The sequence below is a fragment of the Anguilla rostrata genome, chromosome 16, assembly GCF_018555375.3.
Source record: "Anguilla rostrata isolate EN2019 chromosome 16, ASM1855537v3, whole genome shotgun sequence".
NCBI classification, from domain to species: Eukaryota; Metazoa; Chordata; class Actinopteri; order Anguilliformes; family Anguillidae; genus Anguilla; species Anguilla rostrata.
Window position 1 is genome coordinate 15,267,329 of NC_057948.1, and position 18,501 is coordinate 15,285,829.

An 18,501-nucleotide genomic window follows, 5' to 3' on the forward strand; every position below is an offset into this window, starting at 1 on the left:
CCTGAACATTCGACTGAACTGGATGGGTGGCAGGCACTTTTTATATTTCGCTGCACCTTTCCCAACTGATTTCCATACAGTGCTCGGCTCATTAGAGAAGATCAAATAATACATTTTTTTATTTATTTTTATGATTGATTATGAAGTGAGCCAAATTTAACTTTACAAAATACTGTAAATATTTCAGTGAAAATGCTATTTACAGTTATCTCTTGCAGTATGGACAGTCGCAATAGAATATGGGCTGGAGCATAAAGCATAATTAGTGAGTGCCACACTACAGTATTGACAGTTTGCTCACAATAAATAAAAAAACCCCTCATAATAAATATTAAAAGTAGTTTTGTTAAAAACTGTTAGAAACAATAGAATATTTTGGGTCAGATGTATGGGAAATTCTGTTGCAAAATATGTATTTTACTCTTTCAAGGGGTTTGGCATTGGAGGTCAAACCCCTTGAAGGGGGGTTTCTGCACGTAATTTGCTTCTGCATATTTTTAAGTAAACCCTCTTTTAAATAGATTTACAATATTACTTGATGATAAAGAAAGTTCATTAGCGTGTTCACGTACTATCGGTAATGTTAGCTATTTTGCTAGTTAGCTAGCAAGCATGTATCTAGCTAGTACCTAAATAAAATAAAATAATACAAACAAGAACAGAAAACAAATTATGAACCCATTTTAATGATACTTTTTATTGTTGTTTTAATTATGTATTTTCGGCACCCGTGTAAATGAGGGCTTGTTTCCTCAGTCTTGTGTCTTCTGAGAATTAACGAAAGGTTGGTAGACTATAGCAATACGGCTGTATCCCCTTGCCAATTATCTTGTAAAATTATTAGATTTAAAATGCTTTGTAAATAGCCTACATCAATTATTTTCATATAGCAATGCCCAACTGATAGATATTTTTATTTGTCCCTGTGGGGAAGTTGGTTTGCAGCATAATCACAAAGCATTTCATCATAACATCAAAAAAATCACTAATACTCATACACATACTTCGCACCTTGCAATAAATTAGGTGTAAAAAAAGAAAAAAAGAAAGAACAATAGTTCGGGGACGGGGGCAACTCCTGCCCAGCTGGACATCCTTTGTGACCAGGAAGGAGTGGTCAAGGTGCATGGGGAATAAGGTGCTAGTGCATTACCCGTTTAAAAACGTAATGGCTTGTGGAACAAATGAAAACTTGGATCTATTTTTAGTAAATGGAGGGGGGCGATATCGTCACTCAGATGGCAACAATTCAAATTTTGATACAGTGCAGTGATGCTGTAGAAGCAGAACACTTTGGAGAGTGATTGGTAGCGAACCATAGATCTATAACATATATGATATCTATTGTAGAGGAGGCTTATGTCCCTAGTTTTTTATAACAGCTGTATCTTTTGAACTTCCCGCCAAATTATGGCTTGGTGGGACGGTATGCCCCATACCTATACAGCACTGAGAGTTTGGCACTTTTCAGAACATTAACTTCTGAACCTTCTCACCTAATGTACAGACAGAATTCACAACCAGCTTCAGACATCCACACAATAAAGCCTCAAACTTGGGTGATTTAGCATTTTTTTCTTTTTCATTTCATGCTAATTCCATCATCACAAATGTTCCAGTACCACTAGCAATAATTATCCTCGTTGAATAGTTAGATACATCTACCAATGACAACATTTTGTCTTGAAACTAGCCGCAATTGCAGGACAGTTTATACCAGGCAAAAGGACGTTGTAAAAAAATTTGTGGTTGGTTGTGTGGTTGTTGTTGCCTTGATTTTGTGTGGAAGCTATCTTGCTTGCTGACTAATAATTACCCAAAACATAAAATGTTGCTTTTACAGCTGTCTGTTTGCAGTTAGCTCATTTTTATTTAATTTAAATGCATCATCTAACATTTCGCATGCAAACCCAACATAATATCTTTTCATGACAGCTGTTGAGAGATTGAGTTTACTAAATGCAGAATGTGACTTTGTGGAAAGCTGCAACAATGTGAATGGTTGGTCAGCACTCTTAAATGGAAAATAGGTGAGTACAGCTCTGTCTCATTTTAAAGGCAGAGCCCTGATTGAAATGCGATGCTATTTCCTCTCTGATTCCGCTACTGACGTTCAGAACTTTGCCACACTTTAACGCAAAAGCAATATTCATCCAGTGCATAGCTTTTTTTTCACCCAAGTTGGGATATTTTCATCACAGCGTTCAATTCTTTTCCAAGTCAATTAAGAATTTATTGCTGGTTTTACTCTGTCCCGAGTTAACCTGAGGATCATAAAGTCATTCATGTTTTTCACACAATTCATGTTAAACAGTAATTACCGAGCTCATCATGGTGTTAAGCGTTCTAATATTTGCAAATTAGTGCCATCTGTGGTTCAGTATAAGAGAGAATCAACATTAACACTTCTCATCTTGTGGTAAAACACCCTGTTCTTCCATACTAGGCATAAACATTTACAGTTCCACTTGTGTTTAATGCAAAGCTGAACAAATAGTTATTCACATACATGTTAAATAGCTGTGCTTCGGTAATTTGTAGTCATACCCAAGCAGTCAAGAGTTGTTTTTTTTTTCACAAAATAAATCATAGCTGATTCTTCAAGTCCTGACTTTGGACTGATGATGTGGGACTCAGTTACATTTCGTAAGGGTATGTGGTCTCCCTCTAGAACAATGCTTGTGTATTGTGTGCTTCAACAAACATCTGGCATCTTAAACTGCATATTAAAAAATCAATTATTCAATATTGTTTGCAAGAATCTAGTGTTTTGCCAGAGTTCTTTAAAAGCAGCAGCCTTTTCTGAAGCCTGCACAGATAGAAATAACATGACTACGGCAAACAAAAGCTTTTTAATCATGTTTTATGGTCAGATGCAACAAAAATTGAGAATGAAATGCTAATTTATGCCAAATGGTAAAAACTGTTTATACACGCACACATACCTACCCATACAGTCCAAAAAATACATGAATCACACTATCGTTGAAATTATCTTTATACATTTTTTGGCAGATAACATTTTAAAAACATATAATCACTTCCATTGCTTTATCAAATATCCAAAATTAAAGAGGTAGCTGTTTCTAAGTGCCATTGAAATGCCATTTATATTTCATTAAAATGTATGGACAATTTGGTATGCTAAACATAACTGATTTTAAACGCAAGTTTCTACAGTCCATTTATGCATCAAAACGGGGAATTCATTATTTTGGCACAATGTTTTGTTTTGTCAGTTACTTTGCTCATCTAAATTTCTAGCCTCCACCTACACAGTGACAATCAAGACTTCTTTTACAAACTCTTATTCTGTTCTTTTCAACTTCAGAAATTATAAATTAGTTTCAGTGGACTTGAAAGAACCAGCTACTCGTGGATAGTTGACCGAGCTCACTTTTTAATACTTAACTTACTGAGATGTACCTTGTGCTACATGGACTGTGTGCTCATGACGCATCAAAATTTACATCTGGGTAAGAGGGAAGGGCTTAGGAATTGTAGTCACTGTTTGTTTTTGTTTTTTGATAATAATACAGCTCCAGTGGCAAATCCATAGGTAAACTGCAATGAGGAGCAGTTCTCCTGTATTAATCCAAATTCCAGTGAAACACCCACTGGGACCTTTCTTTTCTGCATATTCTAGCTGCCTGTTCAGCTCTGAGCAGCAGCACATAAAAGTGACTAGAGGCAGAATAGGCAAATTGCTTTTAGGAATGTATGTACCAAAAGATGGGAAATCAGGCAAGGTAACAATTCAACTGTCAAAATTGTCCATGTGATGATTATATGCAGATTATAATGATAAAAAATGAAAAAGAATTGCTGCAGCTGTTGTGTATTATACAGTGTGTGTGTGTATATATATATCAACTCCTTGACGAAAGTTGACTGTCAAGGGTTAAATTTCAGGCAATGGTAATGTGAGGGTGGGTATTGAGGAAAAATGAACCGAGGTGAAAGAGTTTAGAATAAACGCACAAAAATAAAAAGTTCTGAGTGGACAGCCATTACACACCCATTGCTCACGTTCCGGTCTTTTCACCCCCTATCTTTTTATTCTCTTCCCCGGGAACCTCCTCACACTCATTTCCACTCCAACTTCAAGGGCACCTTTAGTGGCACCTCCAGACTAAACATAAATTTAGATATCTGTCTACAGTAAATATATTATTCCCATCGTCAAAAAGTGTTCTTTTCAGATACAGTTTCACGGATTGTTTTTCTCTTAGATGTATGGAGAGTGCATCTATTCATAGGTCCCCTAGATCCTGGTTAAATAGCAGGATGTACAGTATATTGGTAGAACTGTGAGCAGTTATATTGTGAATCTGACGAAAGGTGGAACACTACACCACAGAGACGTCTGCTGTAAAATCAGAAGTATGAATGAAGGTTTATAAAGGCTAAGTGATATCACAAAATGGCACATGGTGGATTTCCAGCAAGAACCGAATGTGCTAGTTCTGCTGGCTGAGATGAGACAGCCCACAGCTGCAACTATGCAAAACACTCAGGTTTCCCGTCAGCTGCCGAACGTGACGGCAATTTCAACCTTGCGGCCTCTATCGCTGCCGTTTAAACGCTGTTCTTATGTGGCTGCTGCATCTTCTGGATGGCGTAGACGCAGTTTCCCATGCGCTTGTCTGCATAGTGTTCATTAAAGACTCTGCCTTCAGCCTGCTGTCAGGCTGATGTGATTCCCCATCACTCCAGGCAGGAGGGGAGCCAATCACATCGGCAAATGCCACTTGATACTCACGGAGAGACTTATTTTTGGCGGGCTGGAGGGAAAGACCAATGAATTTCAGTCAGTGTGCTGGCTGAGGCACAGCTGGTTATTGCATTTCCTAGGGAAGGAGGGCTTCAGTCAGCCAGTTATTTCCTGCGTCGTCCGAAAGTGTCTGCTCTGTTTGGAGGTGTGTCTGTCTGCTCCACCTGTACAGATTTTGCACTCGTACAGCACAGGAGCTGGCAGGACTGCAGAGGGGGAAGAAGCAGAGCACCCTCCCAAACTGAGCAACAATGCAATAATAATGCAATAATGTATTACTGCGAGGAACCACGGTAAAGATTGGGAATTCCAAATTATGGAACAGATTAAAAAAAGGTTTAAAATTGGTAATACAATCACAGTGTGAACAAGAGCAATGCACTAAACCAGTTGCAGAAATACAGTGGGAAAATGCAGAATACACTCATTTTACAAATCTGCCCAAGATATGGCCTGGGGTCACCAAAAGCCCTCTTTAACCACTGGAGTCAAAAATGTCACAGCCTGCCTCTGCTTCAGAGATTACATTTTTCCCAGCGACCTTGTCATGCAAAGTTTGCAAATGTCAAGAAAAATCAAGATAATGAAGAACAGCTGTTAATGCATCAAAAGAAAAAATGGAAAACATAAGATTTCTCCCACATTCTCTTTTCTACCTTTGCTAGCAAGATCAGAGAATGCTGGATCTTGTATATAATTGGGCATCTTCAATGCAATCCCGCTTTGTTCTACCGGTGATTGACAGAGGCTGACAAGCATTCATTATTTACAGACAATGCACACAAACACAATCCCACTCCCTCTCACACAACACATACACGCACGCACACACTTATGCACACACGCACACACACGCATGCACGCACACACACACACACAAACACACGCACACACACATATAGACACACACACACACACATCATAATTGGGACACAGGCTGCCATTGGGAGAACAGTAGCACCCTGCTGGGTGACACACAGATGCCCGTTAGCCAAGTCCAGCAGGTCCCACAGGCTCAGCTGTCACAGCTGTGTCTCCTCTCACGGCCGATACTCCCCTCCAGTATCCCACGAGTCTGCTGGGCACAGATCTGATACACCTGCTGATCAACAGGCAGTGTGAGAAGTCGGGTGACCAGACAATGCCAAAGTCAGCCGCTTTCGTGCCTCCAGGAGTATATTGAGCTGTCCGTGACAGGCGCACCCGACCTTGTTCTCATGTCCGCTGTCACTCTTAAACGACCTCTGCATCACCACATCACCCAGGGGATAGTGGATCATCTTGCACATACAGGTGTCTCAAGTCTTTCCACTCCTCAAACACCCATCAGTCAATGTTTTTGTACTGCGGTTTTTTAAAATTAATTTCATTCATGACATGATTTAAGAAGGTCTTGCATTTCTCTGTGAGAAGGTGGCTACATGAAAATTGAGTTAAATTCGATACAGAAGATGAGGAATATTTTTTATTTGTAAGCTGCACTGTAGCTTTTCATTCTCCACAATAGATTAGCAAATAGATTTTTTGTTGTTTATGAATGTTTTGGAACTGCTGTTCGATAACTGAAAGCCTATAATAAACATTTTGAGTTTTATTCTCGAGTGGACCTTTAGTTTGTTAGTATTGGAGGTGAGTTCAAGATCTACCCCATTGACCGTGGCTTATGGTTTCATGGCACATTGAAAGCCGTTACAAACACATTTGGGCAAGTTCAGTCATCACCAAATGAGCTTGTGTAGCTATGCCCTGGCCACAGCTAAGACAAAACCGAGTCAATGTCTCAAAAGAGCTGAGCTTGGAGTGCCTTTAAAGGCTGAGCCATTCATCTTTGCATTATCAAGGCATGCTTTCAACGCTTTACTGGAGAACAGAACATACAAGGAAGACCATTAAGTTACCCCATTTCTCTGAAGAGCATTCGGTGTAATTTTCTGTCTTTCCACTGGACTCTGCTTAGAGTTGGCTGCCTTAATTACAAGCAACAAGCTCTGCTTCCCAGCTAGGTCAATTCCTGGGCCCAGTCTCATAGAAACAGAGGGCTTTTTATTCATTTGTTGACGGCTAGCGAGCGAACACCATATGGACACCTTGCCCTGACCGGTGCTGATCGGACCCCTGTCTGTGGGGATGTTTTAATCTGAAACAGGCAAGATTGCTCCAGACTCAGCGATGTGTTCACGGGATAGGATCAAATGTCCCCTTCAATTTCCTGCCTTCAGTCTCAGCAAAGCCACACTATATGGTGGGTGAATGCCGGACCAGCCCATTCAATCAGGTAGGGTGCTCTTCCATACATAATCTACCAGAATAGCTCTTTCTGTTGTCAGAACAATTCTTATTTTGCTACCTGTGGGTAAAATTTTAATGAAATGAGGTCATAAAAAAAATCAATCTTGTATCACAGTTAGACTTTTCCGGAAAATATAGGAATATTTATTTTTTTGGGATGGCATCAGTAACAGTGCCTGTAAATCTGCTTTGTTCGAATGGGATAGAGCTCTGCTGTGACCAAGAGGCTGACTGAGTCTACCCCTCATTCCTACAATACCTACACCTGTCTTTCACTGTGGGCCATTTGATTCCCATAATTCAATGCTAATTCAAATTTAATGTGCCAAAATTTTAGAATTCTCTATGGTTCTGTGATGCAGTGTCCCATTGCACTTCAGAATGTCTATGGTATAACTCCCAGGGCTAATCACCACATCTGTGATAAGTAACTATGAAATGCATTTGGTCTTTGACCTGTGCAGGGTGGGTCATGGGGTATTCTGGTCACTCAGGGTCACTAAACATGGATAATTACTGAATATTTTAGCAGGATCCTCTAGACCAAGCTGATTTACATCCAATTTTAGATATATTCTGCTATGCAAATGTCATTGTGTGTTGCCCTGCACCCCAGTGACATTATAAAACTTGATTACTGTCATTAATATTCCAGAAGAGAAGTTTTGCGCTGTGGGTAGTCACATATCTGTATTCATCTGTGAAACCACAGAATGAGACAACTACTGTGAAAGTCTATGGTTAACTTCTGATATGGACAATTCACCTGGACAATTCACCTGAATGACAAGTACTTTGTTGTCACATTATATGGTGGGGATTTCAGTCAGAATGTATCTGAATCTGTCAGCGATGTTGTGAAATTCATATTGCAAAATTGTAAGACTTGTTAGTCAGTTCACAATGCTTAGATTCCCAAGGGACCATGGTAAATTCAGGGACTGCAGTTAGTACAACATATCTAATTTGCCATGTATTCCACACACATGGCCCTTAAAGAAGAGCTGACACCAGCCAATAGATCTTCCTCATCTTTCTCACACAAATAAAATCACTGGGGATAAGAATTAAATGCAGTTTTCCTCCTTTGGTAAACCCACAAAGTATTTTTGCCCGATCTCAGCATTTGCAAGGCTACAATTGTGTGTGTGTGTGTGTAGGTGTTTGTGTGTATGTGTGTGCATAGATGTGCAACACCAAGGTCATCATGTGCAACACCAAGGTAATAATAATGTATCTTACATGCTTTCTATTAATTACAGCATCTAACCATGTTTGAAACACGCAATACAAACAGTGCAACTATATTCTTTTATTGCGTTAGGTGTTAAGTATACGAGACTTCTCGGGGAGAGAAGCTTTTCCATTGCACAAATGAAAGAGAAATATGTAACGCTGTTGAAGCAACAGTAATTAGCATGGAAGTAAAAACGGAGGACGTGAAGTCGTTGACAACATAATAATGCACATAAAGCTCATGAAAAAGCCTTTGTTCAGGCGCCAAATGTAAAAGACCAGCAACTGCATTCCATTTCCCTGAATGTCCCAGAGCAAACAAAAGACTTATTTGTCTTCATTATTCAAGAACAGGGCCGCACTTTTCAGAATTACTTGGCTTTTATGTACTATAGGCAACTGTGGCAATTTTCATAACTGAACAATGGAGTAGCAATGAATTGCATGGCAGGTAATGTTCAACATTTTAAGGGAAGATAACAATGCTTCAGAATTTTTGACAAAGACATAGATCACATTGATACTGAAAATTCCCGAATATCTGAAGTTCAAACAGACCCACGTCACTTAGTAAGCTCACCACTTTAGCTTAATTAAGCAAATAAGCAGTACACTATCATTTTGTACACTATTATCTTGTACACAGAACTAACATGAGCTACATATGAAAACAAGAAGAACTAATTTGTGAAACATGACCTTTGCTTAATTCGGCTGTTATCGTAATTATGATTAGAAGGGAAAAGAGGGTTAATCCGGATGCACCCGTGAAGGCTGGGTGACACTCTAATCTGTCTCGCAAATTGGATTTTCTTTCGGAGAACCTGTGTAATTTCACAGTGCCCCCCTGCCATTCCTCTATACATAACTCTCACAATGAAAAGTACGCTGGGTCAATTCACCTCAATCTCGAATCACATAAATCCAATGTTATTGGAACAGGGCTCCACAGTACACTGAACCACTGCCAACTGCTGGGCTGTTCCTAAACACTGATGCTCATGCTCAGAAATGGAATCTATACTTATTGTAAGTGCTCACCGGCAGCTGCATTAAGCATGGAATTTGATCTTAAAAAGGAGGTGATGTAAAATATAGGAGCTCACACAATTTTCAGGAGGATGTGACGCACTTCCATGCCCTAGTCTTCAGCTCCTCGGTATCTGGGTCACAGAATTCCAGGGGTTTTAAAATGGTGTCCGTGACTTTGGGCCAGAATTGTGGAATCGGAGTACTGGGGAAAAGGGCTGCTCCTGGCACCAGACACTGAGAACAGATTAGCATTGAGATTAGAGATGTGATGAAAAAAACAAAAAACACAAGAATACATGCATATAGCAATATTATCATAAACTCTATACATATGTACAGTACTTGGGCCATTATTTTTACATCTCTTAGGATTCATCACAGTAAGCCATTCACAGAAATAATAATATATGATAATTTGATAAATCTCTTACGGAAATATTACCAATACATTTATCACAATTATCATGTATTTAGACAGCATACTAAGAAGGCCCAACCTTTTTAAATGCTGTATCTGGTAAATTTAAGTGATATTACTATGATAAAAAAAATTAAAATACAAAGATTAATTCAAATCCTCAACATTGCATTTCAAAAGGCCTTTGATTGTTACCACATCCCCACCTAGTGGAGATGCTTGGTGTGATGTTTAGTTTGTTTCCTCAACAATTGCATAAATCTATATTCATGGGGATCATTTCACCAATATTCAGAGTTTATTTTCTCATTCACCATGCATTTCCATACTAAAATAAAGGTAAATGAAGTCATACTTTGTATATTAAGAAAAAACTAGTGGCATTTACATCAATTAATTAATAAACTTAAGCTTAACTAATAAAGAGTTTTTCATTGGCCAGGACAGAAATGATAATATCAATACCTGAAAATAGGCTATGATGATTAGTATATATGGGGCAAATTTATGGCTGTGGGCACTCCCACGGGTATACATGTCAGGTGTGAATGTGGAAAAACCTCTCCCTGCCACTTCACTGCACCTTGAATGAGAGAAACCAACTGTTGGCAATGCAAATATCACAACTGCTGACCGTTCCAATGCAAAAAAGAAAACCTAGTGTTAATTATTATATAGGATTTAAAGCATGTTTAGTCAAAAATAATGATAAAGAGTAATCTTTGACATCTTTGCACAGGCATGTTCCAGGTAATTTTTCTGTGTCAAGTGGGAGGATCGGGGGAGGTGAATGCGTCTGTTTGGCTGCTTCTTACCACAGACCGCTAAATACAGTACACTGCAAGAGAAGCTCAGTTATGCCCAGTCGTGCTACTGCCCACATTACCAGAGGTGCATTTGCACTGCCAGTGTTTCCACCAGGCACTCGAACATGTCCAGTATCAGCAGAAAGCAGACAAAGGTGGCCAGGGAAACAGACGGGAGACACAAGGCAAAAGGTGGTTGGTCAGGTCAGGTCACATAGACTGCTAATGGGACTCACTTAAAATGAAACATTGCCTCATTAGTCACATTAAGAAGGACCAAATAAACAAGTTAATAATGAAATGTACTTGTGAAATTGTCATTATAAACCTTGCCAAAATAAATGTCACAAAAACCTGGCTCATCTCCATGCCAAACTTTTTCTTCACAAACATAAAGACATCACAACTCAGCAGGGGTACTTTCTGTAGCTCAGCCAATTAAAGTGACAAAAATTGAAAGACAGAGGAAACAGAGGAAATTCTTTCGACATTTACAGTTTGGAGATTCAGTATTTGGTGTACCAAGCGTATATCACCGTTCTGTTGCAGGGAGGTGATATTTAATGTACAATCCCAGAGGTATCCGTCGTTGGGAGTGACAGAGGATACTGACTAAAGAAGCAGGGCTTACCTTTGTTAAATAATTCATAGTGAACACCAAACTGTGGATAGACAGGGAGTAGAGGGACAGCTCGTCAAACTTCACTAAGGCACTTCTTGTTTAACATTTTCCTTGTAAATAATGCACCAGCACTTACTTTTTTCATAAGCTTCATAACTATGAAGCATGATCGACAAAACTTTTTGATTAAAAGCAAATACAGAGTTTAAAAAACTAATTTACAGGAGCCTGAGACAAAGGTCTAGAAGGACCACTTGAGATATTATTATTCATCATTTTCTGTCATTTCAAGATCTTTCTTTGTACAAAATTAAATTGGTGCAGTATCTTCTTGTTTTGCTGTTCATTTATGTCCTAGAAAATCTTGTTTTGAATGAATGTTTTTCAAAATATTATCCTTTCCTTAAATAAATCATTATTTGATTGTATGCGAGCAACAGAACTGGTAAAAAAGAAAAAGAAAGAAAATGACAGCCCACGGATGAGGTAAATGCCTACCTGAGAGTACTTTGATATGAGCACTCACCCCCATACCAGGCTCACTGGGTTACATAAACAGACACTCACATATCTAGAGGACTACAACCAGGTACAGAGATATTACTCACAGAGTAGCACCACAAAGACCTTTCTGACATAATAATAAGTTCAGAGAGAAAAGTACATCTGTAATTAAAAAAAAAATGAATTAAAAGAATTACCAGTTTCCATTCGCTGTCTTAAAAGAACACTTTCCTTGAATATTTGCTCTTAATTATTTCCATTCCTCATATAAACAGATTGACTTCTATTGGAGTAACCACACTGAAATTTGATCTACAGCAGTACTGCCACCTTGTATTCAAAGTATAAGACATTCATTAGACACAGCAAAATAGAGCAGGAGAGACAGAGAAGGTGGCTCAATATCTGGAGGCATGCAGTGTTATCACTGAGGTCTCACCACTGGTGTCCAGCCTTCTCCTTGTTTCCTTGGTTCATTCATCTCTGGGTAAGATGGACCCTGAACGCTAAGAGAAAGAAATTATTCACACATAAAACTGTTCAGCCCTCTTTCAAACTGTGCCTTTCTCCTAAGCAGACCACAGGGAGGCTGCAGGTTTCAATTTCATCATGATACTGTAGTACCTTCACGCTGCTGTGTAATTCAACTGATATACATCCAGTTGTAAACTGATGAAACTGCATTAAGATTGTAGGTGCTTAAGTTACATGTAAGGTAGTCTGCTTAGGAGCTAAAAAGCTGTCCATACTGTATGCTAAAATAGAAACATAACTTTTTTATAGTGGAAGCTGCTGACAAATATTTTCAGTTGAAGATGGAGTCTTGTATTTTGTAATAGCTTTCACTCACGAATGCTTATACAGACAGTGCGCAGTGAGGAAGTGCTAAATTTTAGCAACAACAAATGTATTATAATGTGTACTCCACTTTCCCTGCCATATAGTATCACCTTTTAATGAGGCTGTTAAAATGCTTTTACTTTATAAAATGTAACTCTTTGCATAGGCTGTACAAAATTGGCAACTCGTAGCAATGTTTCCACTAAAATCAATATTCCTTTGCAAGATGGACACAGATAAATTCAAATTCAAATTTGACTATCTAGTGGGAAGCTAGGTTGTGTCTCCCCTGTGAATGCAGTCACATTGCAGTGTGAAAAAATAAGATTTGTTAAGCAGCCTGAAAAAAAAAGAAGATTAACCAAGTATGAAAACACCCTGCGTTCATCCCTCTGGCTAAAAGAGTGTTGATTATGAAGCCTGGCAGGAATCAGCATTTATTTTCACCAGCATCATTAGCCTTTCAGTTGCCATTGCAGTCTAATACTAGTAATTACTTCAGGTCACACATATTCACCACTGCGTCTCTAAGGACCTCTTGATATTACCTTCAGTCAGGCTTATGAGGGAAAATGTCATTGGATTCTTGATGAAAATACAAAAGTACGCAAAAAAAAAATAAACCCATCCTCATATGAAATGTGCAACTTCTTATTGTGTTTTCCTAGTTAACTATACAAACCTACATTTTGAAAAAAAAGCTTACCTTGGCTACAGCACATAGAGTTCGTCTAATAACATTTTGATTTCGGGAGCACTGGTACTGAATCAGAGATAAGATCAGATACAGTCCATTGGAGTATGTATGACGGGGGTGGGGGGGGGGGGTGTTTGGTTTTCTCATTTTAAATGAGAAAACCAGATTAAATAATTGTTCACCCTAATTTATAATTTATTTATCAGGACTCAGACTTAATAACCTAAACAAAATAAACCCTCTGATCTATATGGTCATTGAAACATGTGAAACCTGCTCTGCATTAACAGTGTTTTGGGGGTCACATTTTGAAGTCTGCATCCTCCACATAGCTCACCAATTATAGATTTCAACGTAGGAAATTTTTTAAGGGCAACTCGACATCATGACGCAAACAAGAACAGTGCATGCGGGGGGTCTTCAGGACGTGCAGCAGATTGTGAAGTAGCAGACGCTACAAAGTCCACCATGAGGAAAGAGAAAATGCCAGCAGCTACCGAACAGCCCAACATAACCAGAGAAGCGGCAGGAAATGTAATACCAGCAAGTGCAAAAACAAAACGCCCTACAGGCTTTCATTGCAGTTCAACACTTTCATCTATTTATATCTCCAACACATGAAGCTAAACCTTGCAAAGGTTCAGTTTCTTAGTTGTGACGTTTGTGGTTTTTTATTTCACTTCTTGTTTTTTTTATTTATTTAATTTTTCAGTTTTTCCAGGTGTATATTCAGAGGCAATGCCTGGGATATTTTGGTAAACCCTCTCCCAAAAAGTTTACTTCATTTTAAAAGGTTTTATCATTCATACATATTCATGTAAAATCAGAAGATGACTCAGAGGATCGTACACCTTTCTGAAGGTTATTTTTGCTTCGCAGCTTCAAGTTCAGGGGCTCTGGTGTTTTACACCCCATGTGTGATAAACTACACACAAGTCATACAACACATACATTGATCTATGAATTATAAGTTTATATTTTTGAAAAAAGCAGTGGCTGATCTTAGACCCCAGTGAGAGGGGGGACAGCAGACAGCTCTACAGGAAGCCTGGAGCAGAACAGAGGCTATGCCCAAAGATTTAACTCGCATGATGAAAGCTAAACTTGACAAAATCAAAACAAATATGGAACAGATTTCTTGAAGCCACCATTGCAGTGAGCAGGTTAGAGGGATAGAGTGAGACAGAAATACAGTCCTGTTGCAAGTTTTAAATTGTACAAAAATAATCGCTAACTGATGTTAAGCAAAGCTGGTGCTGGCTGAAGTTTACTTCTTATAATTACAATTTCAAATGAGGAAACTTGTACTTTCTCCTTCAATTAAGCTGCAGGTTTGCTTTGAATATGTGTTATTATGACTTTGTGAAAAAGATCTATTTTTAACAAACACACTCACACAGATACTTTCAACATAGAAAAAGCCTGAAGAGATGTTTCAAAATGAGAAAAGGCAAAACAATAATTATACAGAACTGCCTTCAAGCACATACGTTCATCCTGAACTCTTGAAATAGTATAGCTTTCAACTCTTTTTTGCTGTTTGCAAAATAATCCTGATAAAACCCTTCTGTGTGACAGAGTGACACATAGTTTGCAGGAAGCCATGTAATCCATTTGTTTGGGACAGCTTGCGTCCACATGCGGACACACAAGAGATTGGTTATCTTCTTATGTTTACATTTTACGCATTTAGCAGACGTCTTTATCTAAAATGACTTACAAAGTGTACATTACTTTATAAACAATCTCCTTTATACAGCTGGATATTTACTGAAGAAATTCAGGTCAAATACCCCTCTCAATGTACAATGCCGTTCCCGCCTCATAATCAACCCTACCTCTTTGGAGTTGCGAGCCAATATTTTGCTACACTTCTGCCCCTTATTCTTATACTTCTTACCAAGGTTAGTGTCCTCCTCACACTAATTATCCTCCCCCATGTCAGAATGTTGTACCATAGTTTAGACTATTCACTGTACATGTGAGTCCAGAGATGCAGACTTCGGGTTGCTCTGATCTGCCTGGTGGGGTGTCACCTGACACGAACACGTGTTTGTGGGTTTCACATGTGGAACACATCCTTAACAAGCACACAGCATCCAAAGAAACCTGCTATGATTTCCGCTGGTAAACGCTGAGCATCATTTTGCAATAACATTGGCAGAATAGTAATTCTGTAATTACAGGTTGTGTTTCAATTCTTTGAGCTCCTACCTGCACCTCTGTGGGACACCTCTGAAACTCACTTCTTTCGCCAGCACATGGATTCTTTTTCAAATCTGTGTCTCTCCTGAATGAACTCCTTGTAGGCTACACAATCCAGAGACATGTCCATGTATACCAAGATAGATAGTGATCTGTATAGAGCCACACTACTTCTGGAAAGAGACTATAGGCCCTCATCCGCAGTCTCCTCCTGTGTAGCACTGTTAACACAGAGGAAAGATTTAAAGATTATTTTAGAGTCAGATAATCGAGATAACATCAAATTAATCCCATTCCGGTAGCAACAGAAAAGACCACAGGCTTCTTCATCACTCAAATTTACTTCTGCAATTTGATGTGTCTGAAGGGATTCTTATATCAATAAGCAAATATTTTTAACATGAAGATCTGTTTCATTTAAATATATTTTTTGGCCTCACTTTTCTTCTCTTATGCTCACTATTATGCTTATTCACCTTGTATTGTTTGCTCAGATGCCACCTAGGAATGGAAGCCTGCTCATGTTCAGAGCACTAGTGTGGAAGAATAATGAAAATAATGGAGCCTGCAAGCCAGCGCTACACCTCCCTATTGAACTATTTTTTTCAAGTTATACATCGTTTATGTCTCCTTGGCTACAAATCTCAGCATTACAGCCTTCAGAATGTTTCAGCCTCTGTGAAAAAGACTTTGATTTGAATGGCCACATCTGATACAAAGCTACAGCCCTAAAGTGTAGTTAATTCCCCAGAATGACCACTTTTAATAACAACAAAATGGGAACATATCAATTATTTACCATGGCCACAGTTTAAAGGCCTACATATTGTTTAAAGGTGCTGTGCAATTTGTCAGCCTAAAAGGAATTCAAACATTACTTGCGCATGTATTTCATTATATGTCGCCAATGGTAAAGACCATATTGAATGCCCACTAGATAATAAATTTTGCGGGGACGAGGGAAAAATCTCTTGGTGACTGGATGAAAAAAATTCTACAGCTGACATGAAAGGGCCGTAGATTATCAAAGGGACTGAAGAAAATAAATTGGCTGGCAGATCACAGGAGAAAGGGATTGAGGAGGGAAGAAGAGTATAAATGTTTAATGGCTTTTCTTGGAAGGAGCTCATTTGTCTTGATTACTTCTCAATAAGTCCGAAGAAAGTAGGCTGTGGCTGTCCTTTGCCGATGCTTGTTATCACTGGCAAGTATGAACTGAAAAGTAGGACTGTTAGTAAGGGCCTGTGGCCTATTACTGTTAAGCCGAGATTTGCCTGAGAAGAATGGAATGGAATCCTTGCAGCTGACAGAAATGCCTTGTCATTTTTTTACTTAAAAGGTTTTAAATTTGGAGTGCTACAACATTAGCTGCAATAATTGTTAAAGTTATAGAACGACTTATTAATAATTATACATCCTTTCACTTTGTAATTTTTATTTTGTTCATCACTTATTTTTTAAATCTCCACTTCAATGTACTGATTTTTCTTGTTCACACAATCAATGGCTATCCAGTATTTTACTGTGCTGACAGCACTCACTCATGAAGGTGCCAGTAACTGTTTGAACAAGCGGCTGTCAAATACTCCACAAGTAAATCAATGAACAAACTGAAAGAACTGAGGAAACAGGTCCAGTTTTTTGTGAATAAATCAGTGAAAGAATAAAGAATTCTTTCTGGAATAAAAGGTTGTCAGCAACCTTCTTGTTGTCATTACGTGGCTGCAGAACATTTCAGTTGCAGGCTACAATGTGCACTTTTTTTCCTTTCCACACGTGGAAACTAAACAATGCATGCGCCTTTATATTACATAACAGTCACTAAGCAGACGCTCTTATCCTGGAATCTAACTTGCAGCTTTTAGGTTATGCACCCAGTTCCCTAACCATTGTACTACACTGCTTAACAATTCATAGTTATCAAACTTGGCCATGTTTCAATCTAAAGTTATCATGAGGTCAAAGTGTCAAAATATGGCTTGCTAGCATATTTGAATTGTAGATTGCTTTGAATAGTGAGGTGCCAGGAAGGGTAAGAGGAGTAGCCTCACACTCATATCTGCTCTGCTGTCTGTTGAGCACCTCAGGTGTTTCAGTGACCTCGGAAAACCGCAGGCCCATGGCCAGCGCTGGGCCCACTTACAGGCTGGGAAGCAGCTGTAACTATTTACCAATCAGGGAAGCCTAATCACTGGGCTTTATACCAGCCCTAAAGACAGACCTCTGTTTTTCCACCATGAGGGCTGAGGTGTAACTTTCGAGTCTGCTGTTTTTCCTTTTTTGCTATCAGTGCACTTTTGTTGATATTTTTATTCAATGGAGTATATTGTTGTTCAAGTTGAATAAAAGGTGGTAAGTGGATCATTTTGTTGTTCACTGTGCCTGTTTGCCACATGCTACAGTGCTCACCCCCTGCACTGTGCTGCAATTGTTATAATTCCATACTGGCACTGTTTCATGGAGCCTCAACTTGTCTGATCTGCTTAAAATGTTGTACTTTTAAAATAAGAAATTTAATTAAATGCTTGGGTAGACTGAAGTGTTGCATGGATCAAAGTAACATTATTCTGTACTATGCAAAATTTGGAGATTCTACTCTGCATAATATTGGTGTATACTATGGAGGGTATTCAAAACCAAAACCTAAGTTTAGCCAGTGGATTTAACTACTAGTCTTAACAATATGCTATTGAAGGCTCATGTGCAAATGCAATGGGTATTTTTAAATGTATGCACAAAAACTGATCACAACACAGTTAAGTGAAATGGTTGCCACAATTTAGCTTGTGGCACAGCCTTTGCTGCTGTAGTTGCTGAATGAGTTTGCGCTGTATGAGTCTTTTGTAAAGGAGACTAAGGGAGTATAACAATCTAGAGTGCGTGGGGGGTATTACTGAGCAGGATTATTGAATTGAGTAAAACCTGGAATGGCACTTTCAGTCCATGTTCCACATTTGGGAGGGTTCCAGGTTTCACAAACTAACTAATTTTGTAATCATGCTCTGTGAAACAGGGCTCGGTCAGAATCCAGTCCTGGAAGGCTGCAGTGCGTGCTGGCTTGCTGTGTTTCTGCACCAG